At 46.3% G+C, this 8913-nt stretch overlaps 1 long non-coding RNA gene across 1 annotated transcript; it reads left to right on the top strand.

Moving 5' to 3' along the window:
* Positions 1-4811: 4811 nt before the first annotated feature.
* LOC117069023 lies at positions 4812-8629 on the top strand. The gene is made up of 3 exons (XR_004431348.1): positions 4812-5100; positions 5728-5837; positions 8488-8629. It is a non-coding gene; the product is annotated as an uncharacterized LOC117069023 (long non-coding RNA).
* Positions 8630-8913: the final 284 nt, after the last annotated feature.

The raw sequence follows: 8913 nt of genomic DNA, 5'->3' as shown, positions 1-8913 counted from the left end.
CCAGGTGAGCTTGCTAGAATTGAATTCTTTCAAACTAAGCTCTTTGGACTTCTAAAAAAATTCTTTAGGATCATGAGCTTCATGTTGCCAGGCCCCATCAACCCTTTATTCGCACCCCCACCACACACACACATTGTCTTTCCAAAAAAAGAAAGGGGGGAGAAAACGGTGGAATGGATGATTTGGGAGCTGAAAACCTCCAAATGGGGAGGTTATATTCTCGAGACAGCAGCATCAATCACCACATTTTCATTATTAAGTAACATCGCGGTATGCTGGGCTGATTCTGCACCTTATCTGAACCTAGCAGCTGTGCCCTAAATTCCAGCCGTGGCGCCTGTCTGCAGGAATTCAGTTGCCTGTGTTTAAAATGAGTGTTAACATCTATCATTTCCCCACACCAAATGGTTTTGTGTCGGTGGTTGGCAGTGCTAATCTGTCACCAGGGTACTCCACTGCCCGCCTCAATACCCTCTTCGTCACTGTTGTGGGGAGAGGGACAGGAGGCCCCCAGGATGGGGGAAATGTCACTGTGAGGACAATTGCAACATTTGGGACTCTTTTACAGAAAAGGCAGGGGGAGAGGAAAAGCCATCTGTGTCTGTTGCAGATTCTGATTTCCTATCCCACTGATTTTGGGCACTCAGAGGTCTTGCATCATTCATTCTTTGGGTCAGTGTAGTCGTTGATGGGACTTTTCTGCAGAAGTCGTCGGAGCGTGGCTCTGTCCGTGGTGCTGAATGGCTTTGGTGCTGTCTGTGGTCCTTCCGCTCTAAAGGGTGCAGAATCACAGCATGTGTGTGCTGAAGAGGACCTTAGACCATCTGGTCCGGTTATATCTCAGCCTCTTTGGGAAGTCACAAACCTTTTAGGATGTAAACATTCTCATGGGCTTTTTACCAAGAAAAATACTTAAAACTTAAAATTTTGCTCATAAATACCAAAATTAGCCTGCTATTTCATGGGGTTCATGGATTCCTGGTTAGGAATCTCAGATATAATTTAATCTCCTTCTTTTACAGATGGAGAGTCTGAGCCTCAGGGAGGGGGGTTATTTGTCAAAATCTTGAGAGCAATAGGTGGAATTTGGGTAAGGGGGAAGGGGTGAAGACACCAAAGGATGAGGTGTAGTTTAAGAAGGAAGGAATTGAGAGTCAGGAAGACATGGGTTTGAATTAGCTCCACAACTAGTACTTAACAGTTGTGTGGCTTGGGGCAAGTTGATACACTCAAAAATCCAGTTTTTGACTGTGATAATAATATCTAGCTTGTAGGATTGCAATAAGTATTAGTGTTAATGGGAGTAGCATGCTATGATGGGAACTGCAATGTACACCCAGATCCCCCTTAATAATAGAAGGGTTTATTCCGCCAGCTACTGGGAGTGTCACTGGCAGGAGGCCATCAGCTGTCAGTCCCCTACAGGAGTTGCCTCTGCTGAAGGGAGTTGCTTCATTCAAGGAAACATCTCTTCCTGTGGCAGCCCGTATCCAATAACTGATTGATATGGCAATGTAAAGGCCTGCTCCAACTCTGGAAAACTCTTAGGTATCCCAGCTTCAGAACCATCTATAGGGATGGCTAAGGTCTCTGTTGAGCTTGTATCACATCTCTACTTCTTCTTTTGCTCAGTCCTATTTCCTTCCCTCTTATCCACAGGTAATGCCACTAAGAGTATGCCCTAATAAGCACCTTACATGCTAGTCTCCATCTCCAAGTCCACCTCGCAGGAAATCCAATGTGTGCTATATGACTAGAGTAGTTCCTTCTGGTTAGAAGGCTCTGGGGTATCTTCCTGGTGTTCTTGTTTTACATTGATTTGAGTTTAGAATCCAGGACTTCTGACTCCCAATCAAAGGTTTTCCCAGGAGAAAAAGCTTTTCCTTCCAGTCTTTCCGTTGTCCTAGGTCTCTCCTCTCCATCTACTGGCTTAGTCCCTCTCAGAAAGAGATGATACTTGGGCTATCAGAATTTTTTCAGTCCAATACTCTGCCTCTAGGTAGAAGAATACTTCAAACTAACAAGGCAGAAATTCCTAGGCTACTTGACAAAGGGTCATTCAGGTAATCTCCCCCAACCCCAATTTCTGCTCCACCCTGGAGATGCCCCCTCCCCTTCAATATCCACTCAGTCCTCAAGAGATGCATGTACAGTAACAGCAATACTGCACACGCAATACTTGCAGCTAGGAAACTCACATATTCAACATTCATCCAGTGATTGGTGAGCAATATTGTATTGCTCATTGGACAGCAAGGCTCTGTGTTCTGGGGGAAATGGTATCTAGTCTTGTCTTAGGGGGCTCCAGGAATAGAAACCCTCACTTATTAAGTCAGTCACTCAACTAATACCTATGGACCCAGACCCTCTATTGTGCCCTGTGGAGATAATGGTAACCAAGAAAGATGTGATCTCTGCCCTAAAAAGATCACAGCCTAATGCCTCCCATTCTGGTAGGTTTTCCCCAGTGTTTTGTTCCCCCTCAGTTGTCAAGGAGATCTTCCTTCTACTAATCAAATCCCTCTGGCTTTGATTTAAATTCATCATATGGTTGTTTTCCCATTCAAGGTGGCTCTTATCTCACCTTTAAAATGCCTTCTACTTCCCTGGCCTTACATGTTTCTCAGCTTCTCCTTTTTTCAAACCAGAATCATTTTCTTAAGACAACTTGAGGTTGAATTAGATGGACAGTAAAGAGGCCAAGGTCAGAAGGCCATTCAGTCCATTGGTTCATTGGCATCACTTGGTGACCAGATGGTGCCTGCTCCTAATCTTTTCCATCCTCCAGGCCCAAACCTAGATGGTGGGCGAGACTGCCCAGCTCTGGTTAGAAGCATAATCTTATTTTATGAGGTCCTGCTATGCTTTATACCCCTCTGCAAAAAGTAATTGTACTTCCTATGTAAGATAGGAAAACAGAAGCACAATGCTGGGAAATGACTTGACCAAGGTCATACTACTCACCTGCAGTTGCAATTCTGCCACTGAAATAAAAGCGACAGATTGACACATACAAACACGCAGACAGGAAGAGTGAGTGGCAGATAAGAGAGGCAAAGACAGGGATAGAAAGAAATATTGGTGGGGACAGAATGAGAGAGAGAGGAAATGAAAGAGAGAGAAAAAAAATTCAGCCTAAATGATGACTTCCTTGCTTTCCTGAGGCATTTATCTTTCATTTGACCTTAGAAGAGTCTATTTGTGTAGAGATTTTAAATTGAGAATTTTTTTTCTTTTTAAAAAACATCCCTGTGCAGTTAGCACAGTTTTATATTAATTTCTATTCATGCCAGTGGCTTCAGTATTTATTCTCCTCCAAAATCACTGAGTTGGAAGGGACAGAGTGAAAGTCATTTGGCTTTTTGTGTTTGTTTGGATTCAGAGCCTGAGGCCCAAGGGGAAGGGTGGGGGCTGGGGTCAGCGCATTGGGCTGAAAACTGGGGAGATGAGGGATGGCCAACAGTGTTGTCAAGCATCTGACTTCTGTCCAAACCATACTGCATCTTGGGTTGTCAGCTCTGAAGTCCTTGGGGGTGGGGAGGGGGGTTGGACAGGCCAGAGCCATGAATCCCCTGGCTCCCCAGAGCCATGAATTAGCGATTCAGCATCCTGGAGTTGGTGCCCAAGCTGGATCTTGAAATTTATGGCAAATTGAAAGTCACTGTGGCCAAGAGGTTGAGTTTGGGTCTGGGCATCTATCTGATTGCCTGGGTATGTGTCCCAACTTCACCACTTACTGGTTTCATGGCCTTAAAAAACCAGTCCCTTTACCTCTCTGGGCCTCAGTTGTTCTCATCTGCAAAATGGGATTGATAAGAATCATGGCCTCCTAGGGCTGGTATGGGGATTAAGGAAGTCATTGCTCATGAAGAGCTTGGCATAGTGCCTGGCACTCAAGAAAATCTCTGTTAGTTGAATGAATATAGTTCTTGTACTTGCATGATAATTCTGCAAGAAGCATCATGGAGAGGTGACTCCACAGGACATAGGCTCTGGAAACAGATAGACCTAGGTTCAAATCTGTTGTAGATGCCTGAATTTGCATGCTGGCTTCACCACTTGCTAGCTGTGTAACCTTGGATCAGTCCGTTTACTTTTCTGTTTATTAAAAACAGAGATGATAATAATACCTACCTCATAGAGTTGCCAGGAAGACTAAACTAGAACACAGGGCTTAGCAAGATGCCTGGCATAGTGTAAGCACTCAATGAATGTTAGGAAATGAAAGTTAGTTAAAAACAAGCCACACCCCATGCATAAGAATTCACAAAACAGAGAAATGCAGTGGCAGGCTTTGCAAACAGAGGGAATAGCAGGTGCAAAGCCTCAGAGGCATGAACAGGCACAGCATGATGAGAAGACTGGAGTCAATAAGGCATGGCTGAAGCAAAGAGTGAGTGGTAGGAGCTGTACAGCAGATGTGGACAGGAGGAAAGCCATGCAGAGCCTTGAATGCAGTTTAGGGAGCTTCGACTTCTCTCTGAGAGCAATGGAGAGCCACTGAGTGTTTTAAGTAATGGAGGCACATAGTCATATTTGGTCAACCTGAGCTCTTAGTTCCTATGAGGGCCTTGGCAATCAGAGCCAGATGTTTCATTAAATGGATGGTAAAACTGAGACCCCATATGGAGAAGGGCTTTCCTGGTGCCTAGGGTGAGGCTTCAGCAGGTCCAAGGTCAGAATCCTGGGCTTGGCCCAACCATCTCTCTTCTAGTATTCCTGGGCTTGGGTGAAGGCAGAAAAGACCCGGCATCCATGGACCCCACTGGAGCAAGGAACTGAGTGCTGCACACAGAACAGCCAGAAAAATCCCCCTGGTAAACAACAAACAGCATTTAATTAACTTGCAAGTCTGGGTCAGCTGGGTTGTCTTGGCTGGGGTAGCTCAGCTCTGCCACCTCCTCCTCCCAGGACCAGCAGGCTACGCTAGGCATGTTCTTGTGGCAGTAGCTGAGGCGCAAACAGGCAAGCCCAACCACAGAAGTGCTTATCAAGCCCCTGCTTGATGCACCGCTGCTCTCATCTCATTGGCCAGAGCAAGTCCTATGGCTGAGCAATGTCCACTCAAGTCACAGTGGGAGGGCACTGCAAGGTAATATGGTAAAGAGTGGGAACGTACAATTGGGGCATGCTGGGGAGGAAGTAAGGCGTTAGACTCATTGTCATAGCTCCAATAGATGCTCTTTAGAGGCTTCCCAGGCCTCCAACCCCCTTTCTGCCCTCAGACATCCATTTGTCACCCTAGCCATGGCCCCCAGGAAGGGGTGGGAAGAAAGGCCACCAGCATTTCCTGAGCACACACACAAAGCACCATGCTACGTGCTCTGCAAGCCCATGTTCCTGAATGCACATGTCTTCCCAGCCTCTCCTGCCATGCCTCTCTCCCCCATGCCCACCCCTCGCTGGCTGCACTGCTAACACCAACACTCAAAGCTCCCCTGTGCTTCCCTCCTCAGGACCTTTGCTCATACTGTGCCCTCTGACTGACACGTTCCCCTCTGTCTTCACTCCCTCCAAGACAGACTCCTTCACATCTCCTCTGAAATACCTTCCCTGGCCACCCTGTCTCGGTATCTGTTTATTCTCCACCACGGAAGCTCTTGTTTGTTGTCTTCATAGCTCTCATCACTGTCTGCAGTGGTGCATTCATGTATTTAGTTGATTCATGTCTGTCCCTCTCAAGACTGTAAGTACCATAAAGGAGCATATCTCTCGGACCTTGTGCAGGGCCTTCCACACTGTAGACATTTAGTAAATATTTTTCAGAACGAAGGAAGAGAAAGAGAGGGAGTAAAGAAGGAAGAAAGGGAAGGAGGGAGGGAAGGAGAGATGATGAGGTAAGAATTCTTCACGCCCATTTTACAGAACAAAAGAGGTTCAAATGCATGAAGTCCCTTATCCATAGGCCCACAGTCACACCATTAGGAAGCTGCAATGTAAACAATGTAAACTCAAGCCTAAGAGACCCCTCTCTACTCTCCCCTCTATTCATCCCTCTAGACCACGAATTATAAAAAATGATCTTAACTATATATACAAAATATAGTCCACCAGCCAGGTGCGGTGGCTCTCACCTGTAATCTCAACACTTTGGGAGGCCAAGGTGGACAGATCACAAGGTCAGGAGTTCGAGACCAGCCTGATCAACATGGTGAAATCCCGTCTCTACTAAAAATGCAAAAATTAACTGGGCATGGTGGTGCGTGCCTGTAATCTCAGCTACTCAGGAGGCTGAGGAAGGAGAATCATTTGAACCCAGGAAGCAGAGTTTGCAGCGAGCCAAGACCGCGCCACTGCACTCCAGCCTGGATGACAGACCATCTCAAAAACAAAACAAAACAAAAAATATTTATATAGAAAGTCAATCAGGCCAGGCACAGTGGCTCATGCCTGTAATCCCAGCACTTTGGGAGGCCAAAGGAGACAGGAGTCCAGCAGTTTGAGAGCAGCCTGGGCAACATAGTGAGACCTCATCTGTACAAAAAAAATTGTTTTTATTAGTCAGGCGTGGTGGCATGCACCTGTAGTACTAGCTACTCAGGATGCTGAGGTGGGAGAATTGCTTGAGCCGGGAAGGAAAAGGTTGCAATGAGCCTGCCTGCGTGACAGAGAGACTCTATCTAAGAACAAGAAAATAGAGTTAATCACATAACAAATGCTCATCTGCCCAGCACACAGCTTAAGCACTAGAACATTATGAGGAACTCTGAGGGCTCCTGACCTCCCTTCCTGGACCTCTTCCCTCCTTGCCTGCCTCCACAGAGGTGGCCATCACCTAAAATGGGCTGTTCCGCATTTTCTGTGACCCTCAGCATGCCCCAAGCTTATTCTCACCTCAGGGCCTTTGTTCATGCTACCTGGTGTACCCTCCCTTCTCTTCCTCAAATCCTTCCCATCATTCAAGACCCAGCTCCAGTCCTACCTCCTCCATGACACCTTCTCTGCTTGATCCAGCCTGAGGTCATTTCTCCTGGGCAGTTCATTCTCATGTGCACCTTGAGGCAAGTAAAAATTAGACTTGTTCAAATGCTTGCCGCCGGTAAGTTGAGGCTGATGTCGCTGCTTTAGTCTGAACTGTGATCTGCACAATCAACAGCTTGCTCAAATGTTCCGTGTGGACATTTTGCAGCAAGCCTCAAATCAAATGCCCCATTAGCCCCCAAAGCCTGTTGCTCTCCCTGTTTTCTGGGCTCTTGGGGATCAGCCCCACTAGCCACCCTGTTACTAAGCCCAAAGCCTGACTCCTCAACGTACCCTCCCCACCAGTCAAGACACCATTCATCCCACTAATCCCCGCACTTCTGTCTCCTGCTTCCTCTCTACCACCATGTCCAATGCCCTAGTCCAGCTAGCATCCTGTCTCTCTTACACGACAAAAACTACCTTTCTGATCTCCTCGCTCCCACTCTCACACTCTTACAATCCATTTTCCAGACATCAGCCAGACTCTTTTAAGAATACAAACATTATGTTAAATGAAATAAGCTAGAAACAGAAAATTAAACACGTGTTATCACTCATACGTGGAAGCTAAAAAATGCTAATCTCATAGAAGTAAAAAGTAGAGCACACGCTAGCAGAGGCTTGGAAGGGTTAAAGGGGTGGGGATAGGGAGAGTTTTGCTGGAGGATACAAAATTACAGCTAGATACCAAGAATAAGTTCTGGTGTTCTATACCAGTATAGGATGACTAGAGTTAACAATAATGTATTAGTTTCAAATAACTGCAAGAAGGATATTGAATGCTCCCAACACAAAGAAATGATAAATATTTGAGATGACGGATATGCTAATTACTCTGATCTGATTGCTATACATTATATGTATCAAAACATCATTAATGCCCCATAAATATGCACAATTACTATGTGTCAATTAAAAAATTGTTTAAAGATTACAAACCAGATAATGTTGCACCTCGTTAAACCCCTATGCTGGCTTCCCAGTGCTCTTAGAAAGAAACCAAACTCCTTATCATGGCCTATGAGGTCCTGCATGGTCTGGGCTCTGCTCATCCTTTGGCCTTATTTATTGATTTATTTTTGTAGAGACAGGGTCTTGCTATGTTGCCCAGGCTGGTCTCAAACTCCCGGTCTCAAGCAATCCTCCTGTCTCGGCCTCCCAAGTAGCTGGGAGTACAGGCGTGAGCCGCTACACCCAGCACATGGCCTCATCTTCTTCACCACTCCTCCTCCCTAACCTTGCCCTGCTCACATGTCCCGTGAACCCCCAACTCCCAAGCCCAGTTGACCTTGGCCACCTGTGTCCCCTGCCTGGGCCACTCTCTCTGGCTCTTTGCCTAATTACCTCCTACCACTTCCACCACTAGGTCTCCACTTAAAAGTTATCTTCTCAAGTCAATGCAAGTCAAACTCCCATTATTATGTGCTAAAAGCCCTAGGAGCCTCTTCTGTAAGGCACCTACCGTTGTTGAAATCTAACATTACTTTGTGTGATTCTTGGATTAATGTCTATCTTTTCCTCTAGAATGTGAGTCCGATGAGGGCAGGGACTGTGTGTCGTTCACTGCTATATCCTAAGATCTCCATCCAGCAGCCAGTAGCAGGCTCAAAACTATTTGTTAAATCAATGAATGAATAGAACTGCAGTAAATATGTGTGTAGAGGCACACCACGTGAGGATCACAAGATTATGGAGGGGCAATTGGCAGGACTGGGGTACTGATTAGATGGGGAAGGGGAGCTGGCTCCCATTACCCTCAATGTTTGCTCAGTCTCCTGTATGCAAACAATACCCCAACCATGATGACTGTGACCATGGCCCCCTACATCCATGGTCTCCAGGCAGGCTGCCGCCTTCTTGGTCCTGCTGCTTCCTCAGTCCCTGGTAATGCTGGCACCTCCAAGAGAGGGGACGGAAAGGGAAAGGAGAAAGGGGGAGGAGAGGGGAGAA

This window comes from Trachypithecus francoisi, unplaced genomic scaffold (assembly GCF_009764315.1).
Source record: "Trachypithecus francoisi isolate TF-2019V2 unplaced genomic scaffold, Tfra_2.0 Lachesis_group21, whole genome shotgun sequence".
Classification (NCBI taxonomy): Eukaryota; Metazoa; Chordata; class Mammalia; order Primates; family Cercopithecidae; genus Trachypithecus; species Trachypithecus francoisi.
Note: the sequence above shows the minus strand (reverse complement) of the source record. Positions and strands in the feature narration are given on the sequence as shown.